At 40.3% G+C, this 16,719-nt stretch overlaps 1 long non-coding RNA gene and 1 pseudogene across 1 annotated transcript; both read right to left on the bottom strand.

Annotated features, from left to right (window-relative positions):
• Positions 1–425: 425 nt before the first annotated feature.
• LOC133715015 (uncharacterized) lies at positions 426–4,593 on the bottom strand (annotated as a pseudogene).
• An 8,495-nt stretch (positions 4,594–13,088) lies between these two features.
• LOC133717993 (uncharacterized) lies at positions 13,089–15,874 on the bottom strand. The gene is made up of 2 exons (XR_009850058.1): positions 15,587–15,874; positions 13,089–14,394 (listed from the first exon to the last, which is right to left on the bottom strand). It is a non-coding gene; the product is annotated as an uncharacterized LOC133717993 (long non-coding RNA).
• Positions 15,875–16,719: the final 845 nt, after the last annotated feature.

Here is a 16,719-nt window from a genome sequence, read left to right as displayed (position 1 = left end):
TCCACAACCACCACCACCACCACAACCAAGACATGTCTGATTTCCATGAAACACCTTGGGAGATTGGACCCTCTAAATCTGCAGAGGGTCTTTCCTTTTACGGCTCACTTTGAAACTCGAGGACGAGCTCTCTGTCTGCACCCAAAAAGCTTCCAATGGAAAATTAAGTAAAAGTGAGCTATGCTCTGTTTCGTACATATCTCACTCACATTTACTACAGCTTCCTTGAAACAGTGTTTGTGTAGAACAAGTCGAGCACGTGTTAGTAGCGCATAGAATTCAAAACTTACGCTCATGCTCTGCCTGGGTTTGGGGCTTTCCATTGGGCATGTTTTGACTTCTAAAAAATGTATAAGCATATCATATTTATCTCAACCATGCTTCAATGGGCATTTAGAGTAACAACAATCAGAGAGAGATAATGCTAGCTCGAAAATAATACAAGTACTAATCTATCTCACTGAGTTCTGACTTTATCACCGCGAGGGATAATGCTAGCTCCACAATACTAATACTATGTCTCATTGAGTTCAGACTTCTGAGTAAGCACAAGCAATCAAACAATTCAATCTCAAACCTACAGATAGCTGCCATAATGTACAGAAAACTCTTTGGGTCAAGTCACTGAGTAATGGAAATCTCTAAGCACCCTTGTCTTGGACTTGGAATCCCCCTGTTCCTCCACCTCCAGCCATAAACTGCTTGATGTACACGCGGTGCCTTCGTTCCCTTGCGTAGATTACCCAAAAGATCAACGATAACATGACTGCTGCAGATACCATTACCAGCCCAATGTAGATCCAGCTGCTATGTTTTCGAAGGCCAGGACAATTCCTATTACTTATGTCGGTGAATGTGTCCCTGACAAATGTGCAGTCTTGCAGATCAACCAAGAATGGACCATAAGTATACAGACCATAACTCACATTTACTGCAGCTTCCATTTGGTCGTAGAAGATGGGAGTCAACCGTCCAGGAGTTATACAGATGCCTGCCGTGTTAACCTTACACACATAACTCTTCCACACCTGCTCAAGAAAAAGTTCAAAGTGTTACTCCTTACAATGCTGACATAAATATTACCAAACCTGAAGAAACTGAAGGAAGCATGTAAATACTTCATTAACATTACCTGTGTGGCATTCTGCAGTCCCACCTCACCAGAGGCACACTTGTGATCAGTGAGATCGGTGTTGTATGGGTTGCAAAGAACAGGTAATAGAGGGCCAGACTGATTGAAATATAACGGTCCAAGTTGGGGTGGTGGATTGTTAAGATTTGAGATATTGTTGATGACCTTGTCTACCATGCTCACAAGTTTGTAGGTTGTATCCTTGGTGCGTGATGAAGCTCTTGAGCAGTAGAATTGTCCACACAAGGGAGTAGATCATCTAAAGCAGTACGGGCAGTGGGGTGCTGGACCCATTCATCCATGGAAACACATGCATCTGCAACCACACTATGCACATACGAAAACAAGTTAGATGATATGAAATTGTAAGTCATGAGTTCCACAAGTTATTTCATCCATTCAAAGTTCAAAGACAATTACTGTTCATCTCTAGTACCAACTATGTGAACAACCCACTTCAGGATCGATTTTCCCCCAAATGTATGCATGTATAGAACAAAATGATCTAGGAAAGAGTTATTAAAGCACATACAGAAGGGAGTAGCTTAAACAAAATGACTTTATTTTGTTATTTTCCTTGGGAAACTAGGGCAGTTTTCCAGGTGGACAGAATATCTAAGAGCAGCCTTTCTATTCAACCAAACACGATCGAAAGACTTGAAATGCTTCTGTTTTCTTTTCTTTCTTTAAAAGAGACGTATTTAATTGAGCTTCAAGCATAAGTGATAAACCCTTGATATGTTTACATAAAAAATTCTTTGACGAAATTTTATATCCGTATTTCAGACTGTATCCAAATGAGGGAGTATCTAAGAATCATAAGTCTCTGTTAGAACTTAGAAGATACAGCTTCCTCACATAAATATCTCTTGCATACATCACGACCGTCAGATAAATTGGATACTTCAGTTTGCTTACACATGTGCAAGGAAATGAACCTATCCAACTTCAAACGTTTATCATGTCCATATTCAAACACGATCAATATGCATGAAGATGCATCTAAGCAACCAAACTTTAGGGCACTAATATACTCTGTTGGAGTCTATAACATTAGCCTCTAAAAGAACAGGGATAAGAAAAACAGAAATAAATTATCTCCCAGAATCATTTAAGTTGTATCAAAATTTTTACCTAATAGGTCCGGGGACTACAATCATATGACTATCTAGAATATAGAGAAAATAAAACCATAATAAAGTCCATTAGTTAGTTTACATCTGACAGGCTAAAATTAACATCTAAAGGACACATTGAAGGGTAAGATGAAAATCCAATATAGGTGTAAACTGTAAAGTGGAAATAATGTGATGTAATCATAACAAACAGTACTTACTTATGGAGGAGAAGAAATACACCACACAAAATGAATGTGCCCGCAACAAGAATCCACCCAATAATCACCAAGCTGCATAAAGTATGTAAGCATTTGTTTAATAAATGTTTAGGAGCTTTTTATGAGAAAGGAAAAAGAAAAAAAAAAGATAAAAAAGGAAAGGTTTCAAGGGATTCACTTACAAGTATACACAAGCCTGCATCCCCAGAATGGAGAATACTGCAACAAGTATTGACGGAAAAAATAATTTAATGCTAATAGTCAGATCTTCAAAATCTCTGCCTCTAATCAAAAGAATAGAAAGACTTACAAAATCCAAGAAAGGCCAAACAGAGCATAACAGCAGCAAGGACAATGAGAGCCAGTCTTCTGTGAAACATAGCAAAAGATAAATTTTATCCAATGCGTTGTGGTCAAAGTTCAAGGCTCAAGAACTTTTAGATTTTACTTACACGCTATCCAATCCATCATCTATACGATTTGAATTCTTTTCAGTTGTATTAGAAAGTTTAGAGGCAGCAGAGTTGAGTTTCGTTATAGTCGTGTCAATGTTACTCTGAACATCTGATGGCAGAAAGACGGAGTCAACTCCAGTCCGCTTAGCTGCACCAAGATAACCTGACAAATTCCGGAGGCTTTCAACAGTTGTATCCGCCTGACTCACGACATAATCGAGTGTCTTTGTTGTACTGCTGTGAAACTTTGCCTGACCAGTGTACAGAACAATGCATCCAACACTAGAATGACCAGAAAAGCATTGAAGGAAACCATCAGTTCATATGAATTATAGGCTGTACTTCTGTGTGTATGTGTATTGAGAGAGAGAGAGAGAGAGAAGTGTTACATTGCCGCGACAGTTTGCCGCGACAGTGAAGAAGATAAGGAAGATGAGAGAGAGAGCATAGGCTGTTCTCGAATAACCATAAGGCTCTCTTGGGCAACAGCAGTAACAGAAACAAATAAGGGTCAAGCTTAGCCCAAAGATCACAAACCACAGACCAGCAATGAGAAAGAAGGGAACCGCAGTCCAAGCAACAGACTAAATCACAAATTAAACATCACCATTAAAATACGCACTGAGAAACAAAATCAACGCATATATTTCAAACAATCACAAACATAACAACAGGATTTGAGAAACAAAAGACCCCACACAATATCAGCAAAACCCGCAAAATCAATAACAGATAAAAAGTCCATGTTTTTCTATCTGGGCCCTGCTTTATCTTTCTACTCTTCATCCAATTTTGGTCTTAAGCAACATCAGTATAACTTGACCATCCCCAATTACTCATTAATTGAACGAAAACCCGAATGTCAAAAAAGTAAACAAGCAAATGACCCAGAAATGATTGGTTTTAAACATCCACAACATATCTAAGGAAAACAACCAATCAATTACATATGTAAAGTCCCAGTCTTTCTTTCTGGGCCCTGTTTTATCTTTCCACTCAATTATTCATAAATTGAACTAAAACCCAAATGACAAAAACAAAACCAGCAAACAACCCAGAAACGAAAACAAATTGGAGGTTGCAAGAACTCACAGCCCAGTAATGATCATTGCTGATATTCCATCCACCAGTGTACTTATGAAAATCATCAAGAGGGTCCTTCCTGCGAGTCCTCTCCTTCGCCAGAATCAGAGATGAGTTCTGCAGATTCTCATCCGCAAGAGACCTTGTATCCATTGTCATCACATCTCTCTCAACATCACCACCTACACCAAAACCAAAACCAAATCAACAAAATTCAAAACCAAACCATAAAGCACCAATTTTTTTCATCAGAATTACATTCCGGACAAGAACAGAACCAAAACCCTTCAACAGAGTACCTCTGCCTCGAAATGTGTGAGAAATGTGAGTGTTTCCGGAGGGGAGAGCGATGAAGAGGAAAAGGGAGAGGAAAAGAAGCAGTTTTTTTTTAGTTAAAGATTGACATTTTGGGTTCTGGGTTTTGGGTTGAAGAAAGTGAGACTCTAGAAGAAGACCAAAATGTGCAGAAGCTAAAGCGAACAGAGGAGAGCCGCGTAGAGGGTTTTGTTGTTTATAGAAGAAGAAGCGTCTGTTTGTGTTTAAGCGAGTGCTAGAGATACACAGAGAGAGAGAGATACGGAGAGATTGAGAGAGGAGTGACTGCCACCTATATTCTCTGTCGGTATTTCAGTGGACTGAAAATAATGCCCCTCTTCGTTTTTCTCCGATTCTTTTTTTCAAATTTTAGATTTTTTTTTTTTAAATCAGAAGTGAGGTAGAAAATCACGTCGGTTACGTTAGAGAGTCAGTAATACGCTCACTCAATCACTGTTGGGACCAAAGTCCTCATGAGTATCCTAACAAAACCAAACTAATCCCTCATCGTAGGCGCATTAAATTTCATATTTCAATTCACCATTTACTATTTTTATATTTTATTTGAAGTTAATTTTAGATTTTTTTGAGATATTATATCTTCTGTTTTAGGGAAACGGGAATTGAGAGAAAATCACTATGTATTCTCATTGATAATAAGAGCCTCTTTATATAGAGGATTACAATGCATAGAGTCTGAATCATACAAGGAAAGATAATCATACATTGAATAGGAATCTCTATATTCTTCTAATCAAACTCTATTACCACTATGTCAAGTAACCTAGAGTTTGGGCTAAACACAAAATAAGGTTTTACTTGAATACACTCCCCCTTGTCCCAAATGCGGTGCTTCTCTCGTTGCCTCGCTAAAAACCTTGCCGAGTAACAAAAACCCAGTGGGACAAAAATAACCTCGGTCGAAGGGGAAAAGAGCACAATACACCCTTCATGCTTCGAGACGAACATGCAGACATCTTCCCCTGATGTCTGCGCCTCCCCCTGATGACTACAATCATGGGAGTTCAGATAATTTCCGCAAGCTAATTCTTGCCACATGCTTCTCGAAAGTGGATTTGGGCAATGACTTGGTAAACAAGTCTGCCATATTGTCCTCAGATCGAACCTGGTTTACTTTGATCTTGAGGAGCTTCTGTTGTTGCTGATTGTAGAAAAATTTGGGCGATATGTACTTGGTGTTGTCGCCTTTGATGTAGCATTGCTTCATTTGTTCAATGCAAGCAGTATTATCCTCATAAATGCTTGTTGGCTCATCTGTGGTAGACTTCAGACCACAATTGCTTCGAACATGTGTAACTATGGATCGAAGCCATATACATTCACGAACTGCTTCGTGGAGAGCAATAATCTCTGCATGATTCGAAGAGGTAGCGACTAAGGTCTACTTTGTAGACCTCTAAGATATCGTAGTCTTTCCCATGGTGAATACATAACCAGTTTGGGAGCGACCTTTGTGTGGGTCAGAGAGGTACCCAGCATCAGCAAAACCTTCCAAAACACTTATATCGTTTTGGGATGGGGAGAGGGAACGCAGTCCACCATGTGTGGCATCCCAGGCATTGGATGGATCCGAATCCATCGTCTCTCTGTAAGGATATATAGAACAAGCCCAGATCAATCGTACCACTTAGGTATCGAAAGATATCTTTAACACCAATCCAATGACGTCGTGTTGGCGCAGAGCTATATCTAGCTAGCAAGTTCACAGCGAATGAGATGTCCGGTCTTGTGCATTGTGCTAATTACAATAATGCGCCTATTGCACTTAGGTAAGGCACTTCTGCCTCTAGCACTTCTTCATCGCCATCTTTTGGACGAAATGGATCATTCTTTGGATCAAGACTACGGACGACCATTGGGGTGCTTGAAGGCTTAATCTTGTCAGTGTCGAAACGCCTAAGCATTATTTGGGTATAAGCTGATTGATAAATCAGGATACCATCTCTACGGTGCTCAAGTTCCAAACCGAGGCAAAACCGTGTTTTCCCAATATCTTTCATCTCAAACTCGGATTTTAAGTGTTCAGCGGTTTCCTTAACTCTTTAAGGGTGCCAATTATATTCATGTCGTCGACATAAACCGCTACTATTGCAAATCCGGAACTTGTCCTTTCTATGAACACACATGGGCATAGTTCATTGTTGACATATCCCTTACCAATCAAGTAGTCACTTAGACGGTTATACCACATCCGTCTGGATTGTTTCAATCCATATAGTGAGCGTTTCAATCTTATAGCAAACGCGCTCCGTGGCTTAGAGCCACTTGATTTGGGTAACTGAAGTCCATCTGGAACCTTCATGTATATCTCTGTATCTAGATCCCCATATAGATACGCAGTAACCACATCCATAAGCTGCATGTTCAGTTTTTCGGAAACTACCAAACTGACAAGGTAGCGGAACGTTATGACGTCCATTACGGGAGAATAGGTCTCTTCATAGTCGATTCCAGGGCGTTGTGAGAAGCCTTGCGCCACAAGGCGAGCTTTGTACATTACAATCTCATTTCTCTCATTACGCTTTCTAATGAATACCCATTTGTGACCAACTGGTTTGGTGTTGGGCGGTATTGGTATAACTTTTCCAAATACCTTTCTTTTCGCTAGAGAATCAAGTTCTGCCTGGATCGCATCTTTCCATTTTGGCCAATCGGCTCTACGTTGGCATTCATCAACGGAGCGTGGTTCGATGTCATCGATCTCAATAATCTCACGCGCTACGGAGTACGCGAATACATCATCAACGATGATGGAGCTTCTTTCCCACGTCCCATGTACACTAGTGTAATTTACAGAGATTTCTACGTTCTCAAGTATAGGTTCTGATATTGAGGCGTCCCCCAATGATGTCTCTTGGACATAACCATAATCCGGAACATTCTCATGGGACGGATGTTGAGCATCGATGATCAAAGAATTTGTTTGTGCCTCATTCGCTCTCTTTCTAGGGCGAGTATCCTTCGAACCAATTGGTCTACCGCGCTTCCTTGCGGGACCTGCGGCCATAGACGCCACATTATTGCCATTCTGGGCAATGGCGTCATCTCCTGGTGTCACAGGAGTGGCGTTATGTCCAGTATTCGGGACATCGATCCTTACAGGCACGTTTGCAGCAGGTATGTGTGATCTCGTCACTTTGGCAACATCAGAAAACGCATCAGGTAGAGTAGTTGCTATGTTCTGAAGCTCGATTATTCTTCGCACTTCAAGTTCGGACTGTGCGGTACGGGGATCGAGATGAGACATAGTGGGGACAGACCACGATAATTCATGTCGTTCCTGTTGAACATCTGTGTTCTTATCTCCCCCTAACGATGGGAAGACAGTCTCATTAAAGTGACAATTCGCAAATCTAGCGGTAAAGAGATCGCCTGTCAAGGGTTCAAGATAGTGGACGATAGTTGGAAATTCATAGCCAACATAGATGCCCATTCGTCGTTGTGGACCCATCTTAGTACGTTGTGGCGGCGTAATAGGCACATAAATGGCACACCGTGCGTAAGTGCGAGACATCATGCTCGTACCCAGTCACTAGCTGTAACACATAGTAAGATTGGGTTGCAGTGGGTCGTAGATGAATTAGTGTCGCTGCATGAAATATTGCATATCCCCAAGCAAAAACAGGGAGACTGGTGCGCATAACCAATGTCTGTGCTATCATCTGTAGTCATTTGATAGCGGCTTCCGCGAGACCATTTTAGGTATGAACATGGGGAACTAGATGCTCTACATCAATCCCCAGTGACATGCAATAGTCATCAAAAGTTTTCGATGTAAACTCTCCAGCATTGTCAAGTCGAATTGACTTAATAGGATGGTCAGGGTAGTGAGCCCGTACACGAATAATCTGGGCGAGGAGTTTAGCATAAGCAGCATTTCGAGTGGACAACAGCGCGACATGCGACTAGCGTGTCAACGTATCAACCAATACCATAAAGTATTTAAAAGGTCCGCATGATGGTTGAATTGGTCCACAGATATCCCCTTGGATTCTCTGTAAGAACGGAATGAGTATTTTGGGATCTTTTGCATAGAACGGTCTCGGTCCTAATTTCTCGAATGAACAGGCTTTGCAAAATGAGCGAGGGGCCTTAGAAGGAACCAATGAGGATTTTGGTTGGGCCTGAGTGTCTGTAGCGCTATTAGAAGCAAAGTGTGTGACTACATCACCCATCATGGCGTTGGAACCATGAAAAGTGGCATCCATGGCGTCTTGACCATGGGGAGAAACATCCATGGCGTCATGGCCATGGGTGGCGCCATTTATGGCGTCGTCACAAGGGATGTGGGCGGCCCTATGGTGGCTCAAGACAGCAGCATCGCCAGAGGCTGCGGTTGTTGCGATCTTGCTAAGTCCGGGAATCAATTTTCGATTCTTGCTTCTTCTCACTCTGAAGAATGGATATCCGTGTGAAGTCTTTAGTATACGGAGCATCATATCACGACCAGGGTGTCCTAGTCAGTCATGCCAAAACCAGTATGTGTCTGAATCCAAGAGATCTTCTCTTATGACATTATTGGATTCAATTGGTCAAATTGTAGTGACATAAAGTCCACTATATTGACACATAAGCCTCTCTAAGATGCGCTTCCATCTGCAATCATTAGAGGTAATGCAAAAGAACCATTTTCCGTTCTCAGTATGTGTTTCTGCATGGAATCCGTTAGCTCTTATATCTTTAAAGCTCAATAAGGTTCTGCGACTTTAATCAAGGTGCCATTTGGCAATAGGAATTGGGCCATTCCATGTCCTTGAACTAAACCTGATGGCCCAGCCATCGTAGTCACAGAGGAATATGTAGGCAACATCTCTAAGAATAATTGCCTATGGCGTAGAATGATGTGCGTAGTCGCCCTATCCGCAAGACATTGTAGTTCTCCATAATCCATTCCTAAAAGAAAAGCTCGTAATTAAAAAGGAGTCATAAAGAAAAAACCTCAACTTTTATTAATAAGTCAAACGGAATTACATCATTGTTTCTTAACCAAAGGAAATCTAATCCAATAAACTAGCTAATGCAAAACAATGGCAGTCATCTAATTTCTTTCGATAATTCCAATGCAAATGTGACCAGGTGAGTAGAGAGATGTCGGTGGAGCGAGACTCACTTAAATACCACTAATCTCAAAACCTTCCTAGACATCACACTTACATTGAGTACGCCTACTTTGAAGAAAGACTAATACCATTGGCATCTACTACAAAAATAATATGGCAATTGCCTACATCTCTTGGAAAATAAAGGGACTTAATCAAAATCGCTAGTTTCTTGGCCCTTAAAGTCGTCCACCCTAAGAGCAACGTCATCCTCTTGATCTTCTTGCTCCATGTAGTGCGCCTCCCTTGCTTCACGATACGCCTTGTATGCGTCTGCAACATTCTGGGATACTCTATATGCTTTGGCCCAATGTCCAGTTGATCCACATCGAAGACAAACATCACTATGGTCAGGCTCCCTTGATCGAGGCGCCTTTGGGGCGCGATTTGGACGACCATTGCTCTTGGTGGCGTCACCACCATGGCCAGAGGCTCCGCCTCCCTCTCTTCACACGTTGACCTCCACGGTTCCGTGCACGCCTCTCTTGGCGGTTTCCTTCCTCTTTAGGGCGAGAGTATGGACCACAACGTCCAGAATTGTCCCTACTCTTAGGGTTTCGCTCCTTGCGTCCTCCCTTGGGGCGCGACTATAGTTAGACTCTGGAATAGACTTGGTTCCCACGGGTCTAGCATTATAGTTCTTCACAAGGATATTGTCGTGCTTCTCAGCTACGTTCATGGCGCCAATGAGCTCATGAAACCTTGTGATACGTCCTGCATTCACATCAATCCGATAATTCTTTGAAATCATCAGGGCAGAGACGGGGAAGGTAGAGAGAGTCTTCTCGATCAACATCGTATCAGTTATAGTTTTGCCACAAAACTCCATCAAAGACTTGATACGAAGAGCTTCCGAGTTATAATCAAGCACAGACTTGAAATCACAGAAGAGGAGGCTATGCCATCTCACTTCTAAATCAGGAAGCAGGGAGTCACGAACGTTGCCAAATCGCTGCTCAAGTTCCACCCATAATTTTCTGGGGTCTTCCTCATTGAGGTATTCACTTTGGAGCGCGTCATTCATGTGCCTTGTCATGAGAATTATGGCTTTAGCTTGATTTGCTTCAAAAGCAGTAGCTTTCTCAACAGTGAGCACGTTCTGACTAAGCTCTTGGATGGTTTCCAGAAGTCCATCAGCCTTAAGATGTTGGCGCACATCTCGGACTCACCTATGGTATCCTGCGCCAGTTGTCTCTAGTGGAACAAAGTTCAACTTGTTCAGGTTACTCATCCTGAAAAACAACACAAGATTAGGGTTAGTTTCGGAGCGAAGAAAGGCTACCACAAAAAACTATAAAATTTCTGAGCGTAGTCACTTCCAAGAAATTAGGGATTTCTGAGCGTTGTCTCTTCCAAGAAAATCTGATCCCAAGAGGAGTTTTGGATTAGATCGAAACAATGATGTATGTGGTCGATCGTTATCTTCTCAACAAACTCTAAGTTTGGAGGACACTACAAGCTCCAAGCTTGGAGTAAGCACGAACCCCCACAGTTCGGCTTTTGGTCTCCCCTATGAAGAAGAAAGGGGGGTAGAAGAAGGGAGGTTGCAAGTCCCTAAGAAAAGAATGAAAAACTTCAAAAACGGGAACTTTTAGAAAAGTTTACCTTGTAAAGTTGCCGGAAATCTTGATCGGAAAAGTCGTTGATGATGGCCGGAAAAGTTGCCGGAGGTCGCAGGAAAAGTTGCCGGATCTAGGCTGGGCTGTGCAGGGCTGTTGAGGAGGCTGTGCAGGAGTTGTGCGGGGGCTGTGCAGGGCTCGTGCAGGGGTTGTTGGCAAGTGTCTCGGCAGATGTCGGCAGCAGACGCGCAGGGGTTCGGCAGGTCTCGGCAGCAGGCGCGCAGGGGCTCGGCATGTGTCTCGGCAGGGGTAGGCACAGGGGTGCACAGGACTCGGCAGCTTCTCGGCAGATGGGGCAGGCACAGGGCAGGGGCCGTTCGGATTTTTTGACTGCCGGTTCCGCCACCGGTTCTGGGCTCCTTGGGATTAGGGCTTCGATATGTGAGACGGTGGATGCTGGAATTTTAGGGCTACGAAATTAGGGTTTTCAGGGTTAGGGCTTTCGTGCTGATAACGTGTTTTAGGGAAACGGGAACTGAGAGAAAATCGTTGTGTATTCTCATTGATAATAGGGGTCTCTTTATATAGAGGATTACAATGCATAGAGTCTGAATCATACAAGGAAAGATAATCATACATTGAATAGGAATCTCTAGATTCTTCTAATCAAACCCTATTACCACTAGGTCAAGTAACCTAGAGTTTGGGCTAGATACAAAATAAGGTTTTACTTGAACATCTTCCAGCTTTTCTTTTAAGTCACATAATTGAGCTGTCAATCTATTTCTGTGCAAAAATTTCTATTTGAATCATTTGACTGTTACGATGTTACACTTTTACATTCGAGAACTGCACGTATGTATTTTGATTCGGTCCGTGGAATAACTTTTATGATAAATCTATTACCTCAAGAAATGAGACTAGCCGAATCAACCAAATTGGCATTAACATTGGGTGAAGGTAAATATTGTTCATAGTTGGATCTTAAACCCTTTCTGAATGTATTTTATTGAAAAAAAAAATTATGTATAGTAAAAATAAAAAGTAATAAATTGAAATTTCAAACGTAATTTTGAGAAAACACGAATCTTGGATTATAGTATCTGTTTTCCATCGAGACTATTTTCCTACTAAACATCTGCATAGGGTAAAAATGGATACAATGCCATTTGGCCTTTGCAAATATCTTGCTGCATTAGCATCAATGTACATTTATAGATAGTTGTTGGGAAATACATGATTATTTGTGGTATGAGAATTTACATTAATTGAGTAGTAGTGCTAATTAAGATAGGGCGGTCAACATTAGTTGAAATGATGATTTTTTTTATGGAAGATGATTCAGAGCACCGACGTGCACTTGCACCAAAATGAATGGATTATTAAATTGCATTAAATAAATCTTTTGTTTTTTAAAAATAAGGTTGCTAATAAATATCAAGGGTTGAGATTATTTTATAAGTGTTGGGTTACTTGCACCGTCGGTGCATTGAATAATTTCTGTTTTTTGATGCTATATCTAGACTACTATCTTAATGAAATGATAATTTCTGTTTTTTGATGCTATATCTAGACTACTATCTTAATGAAATGAAAAAGAAATTTGAAACGCGTGACAATCCTCTTGACTTTCTACTTGATTACGAGTATTAATGATTTGTAAATTAAAGTAGCAAGGTTTTCGATTTATATGGTAAAACAAGGAAGGTAGAATGAAAGAAAATGTATTGTGGTCACGAAATGATGAAGATTTATACTTACTGTGTTGTAGGGTTTCTTCTTGATTCGACCATTCATATTACAAACTAGAAGATGTTGAAATTGCTACATTTGGGACCATATATAGTCCATTTCGTCTATATTTATGTATGGCTTGGGTGGCATGGCATGCATGTGGATCGTTGCGTCGAATGAATAACATCACATCACATGCAATATGGCATATGAGAATTGCTCTAAAAATATAGTAGTGGAGTTGGGTGAAAGACAAGTAATCTTATCAACAAGTGTAGTTTCCGATATGGTCCATTAAATCTTTCAATTCTATTTGTCCAGGCCTACTCACGAATCGAACTAAGATTCAATCCGTTTAACTTTGAAATAGCTCATTAATTAAAAATGGAGTTCAATTTGCACCGATATAATCATCCGAGTGAATCAAATTCAAGTCACTGCAACATTTCTTTCCCCTCTGTAAAGAGGTGCCTTTTGCAAAACATAGTTACTATATAAAGAGAGAGCAAGCAACCAATCTATCAATATGTGAATATGTAACACCATATCAACCAATCTATCAACATTGTCATAAAAAAAAAAAGCCAATCTATCAACATAGTTACTACATAAAGAGAAAGCAAGCAACTGTAGCTTTTAAATCTGTCTTTTGCTAAAGTTTCTAGGCTTCGGCTGATAAGACTGATGTGATTCCATCAATACTGACAGAATTTGGAAGAGACAGCCTCAAATTCTGGAAAACATACTCAAAATTCTCCAGCCTCAAATTCTTGAGCAGATAAGACAAAACAATGTGCAGCTTCACCTTTCAACCGTACACATAAAAGAGCTCCAGCTGAAAATTGAAGACGGTTTAATGCTCCTCGAAAAATTAGGAAGTATTAGCAAATTTAATGTGCACGTTTGGGGTTCCTGTCTAAAGCCTAGATACGCAGATCAGCTGGAGGATTTAATCATAGGGCTGTAAAGGCTTCTAAAAATCATTGAGTTGGAGAATCTGTCACTACTTGGCCGGCTCACTCTTTCCGCCAAGTCAACCGAGGCCAAACTTGATGAGGTGAGCAGCAATCTGAAACTTCTCACTCTTTCCGCAGAGTCAACCGAGGGCAAAGTTGATCAGGTGAGCCTGCGGAAAGAGTGAGCAGCAATCTGAACTTTGCCCTCGGTTGACTCTGCGGAAAGAGTCAGAAGTTTCAGATTGCTGCTCACCTCATCAACTTTGCCCTCGGTTGACTCTGCGGAAAGAGTGAGCAGCAATCTGAAACTTCTCAGTGACACAGTTGCTGATTTGAAAGAGCTGGTTCTTGGCATTAAGCTAGAAGGGATAAGCCCACCTGTTGAAACACCTCCACAAGTTGCTAAAGCAGGAACCCCAAACGTGCACATTAAAATTGCTAATACTTCCTAATTTTTCGAGGAGCATTAAACCGTCTTCAATTTTCAGCTGAAGCTCTTTTATGTGTAGGGTTGAAAGGTGAAGCTGCACATTGTTTTGTCTTATCTGCTCAAGAATTTGAGGCTGGAGAATTTTGAGTATGTTTTCCAGTTGCCTAAGTTGAGACCTGAATAACTTCGTATTCCAGAGCGCTACCTTAACCATGTCGTACATGAGCTGAAACGGTGCTCCTGCCAAAAATTCAAGGGCCATATCTGGTGCAACCTGAAAGAAGACATATTAGTAGAATTTGGAAGACATGAATACGTAACCGTGTTTTACGTGCCTCCCAACCCCAATCAGATGTTTTCAACAAATTAGTCCATTGGTAATTATAACAATGGACATTGGTTTCTATTTATGGACTTACACAACCAGGTCATTCTGATTTGCCATCGTCCCAACCATTCGATAAGGAATGAAAAAGAAATGTCACCAAAAAAGACTAAAAGCAGAACAAGAATATTTCACTTTAGCTTTATGCACAACAAATAGAATTATTAAAAGTAAGATCAAATCATAAACTACTCAATTATTGCCATGTAATGCTACTTAATTTGATCCAAATCTTTAAAGTACTTGGGTCATGAACAATATTTAATCGCCAATCTGTGTATATGATCAACCACTTTCATATAAATTTGTGATTGCATTGTTCTACAATCCCTAATTTCATTGTAGCAAGTAATGAGGCTTTGTTTAGCAATTACTAATCATTGTTGGATTCTCTTCTCAATTTGTGAAGAGACACAAATTCAAACTGGGTCTAATTTGTCACACTGAGTCATTGATCCCGTACATATTCAAATTTAAAACCAAGAGCTTTCTAAAAGAGCTTTTTCCTTGTTTGCTACACACAAGAAAGTCCATTACTACTTTAACAAACATATTCTTGAATACTAATTAGTTTAAAGTAGGATGCTCAAGTGAATCATACCCAAACACAATTTTTGGGATCGACCTTCCACTTTTTTAATTAACTTGTACTTTTTATGGTTATCAAAAAATTGAATAGTCATGCTTGAGTAAAAAGATGTTCATATCCATACGTGTTAGCTTCTCATTTCTACACGGTAATGTTATTAGAGCAAAACGGAAGATAATGCATTAACTGTGAGTCGGAAATAGACATAAGAATTATCCTAAAATGAAATAGACATAAGAATTATCCTAAACCCTAAACCGCAAACCCATTAAAGACTGAAAAACAAAACGATGGAAAACCCAGAAATCATATCTCCAAAATCGAAACATAAACCCAATCAAATGAGATACCCAGTAAAGTGATTAAATCCCTTTCCACAGCACTCAAACACAAATATAGTTCCAATTAACAACATAAACAGACCCAATCACAGTACAAATAAATAAATAAATAATAAATAAATAAAACAATAAGCCAGCCCTATAAACCGACCTCAGAAAGAAGCCGCACAAATTGGATCGTTCTTCAAAGATCGATAGCAAGATTTGGATCCCTACCCGATCCCAAGCCCGATCCAAATCTTGCTATCGATCCCTACCTCGCTCTCAGTGTTTCTCTCTCCCTCCCTCTGTACTGCCAAAACAAAACCTAAACCTCGATTATTTCTTGCTCTCAGAATCGCTGTCTCAGAGAGACAGCAATCGAATCGATCACCGTCTCTCGAAGCTTCCAACTCCCTTTTCTGCAAAGCACCGACTCTCCTCCTATTTTGCTTTTCTAAACACCTGGTGGGCGCAAAGACACATATGCCCAACCGACATTGTGTCAAACACCAAGTATAACCTGAAATTCTAGCAGAAAATGAAGGACAGAAGCGTCTTTTTGACTACTTCCACTGCCAAAAGACTCATGTGCCCACCAGACATAGTTTGAAACACGAAGAGAAACGTGAAATTAGAAGAGAAGGGGAAGGGCAAAATCGCCTGTTCAACAGCAACCAGCCAACCGACCTTTCGTATATAGTACTAGAAAAAGTCCCTTGTTCATAACAATTTAGAATGTAATTGTTCATAACAATTTAGAATGTAAGGCTTTGTTGATGTGAATAAATAAGTTAAGTACAATTACAGATATATGGTTAATGAAACTATTCCATTCTTAAAAAATCAAAAAAGAAAAGCCACCTCAGGTATCATCATATTCACATGTATAATACTCAGTTGTGCACTGCTTGAAAAAAAAAAAAAACAATCAAATGGTGCTCAAAATTGATCTGTCAATAAGTCAACAAATGTGAAATTGAAATCAGCACCAAGTATGATTGTTTAGCATTCAAATTTCAGAAATTATGAGTGTTCTTTGGAGAATCCCAAACAGCTTATCAATCTGTGAAGTCTTCTTACTAACTTGAAGATCGATCTCAGTTATCTGCAAGAGCAAGAGAAAGGTTGAATTAATACAGTGCTTTAATCTGTACATGTATACAGATAATTGGGACTTTCATAGTGATATACTATGTTAGTTTAGTTAATCTGTACAAAATGCAAGTCTAGTTATCTGGAAATATTAACCTGCATTATGAAGTATATTATATAACAATGCAAGTCTGATGACATTTGCTCATT

The sequence above is a fragment of the Rosa rugosa genome, chromosome 6, assembly GCF_958449725.1.
Source record: "Rosa rugosa chromosome 6, drRosRugo1.1, whole genome shotgun sequence".
NCBI classification, from domain to species: domain Eukaryota; kingdom Viridiplantae; phylum Streptophyta; class Magnoliopsida; order Rosales; family Rosaceae; genus Rosa; species Rosa rugosa.
The sequence above is the reverse complement of the archived record's forward strand: the minus strand, read 5'-3'. Positions and strand labels throughout refer to the sequence as shown.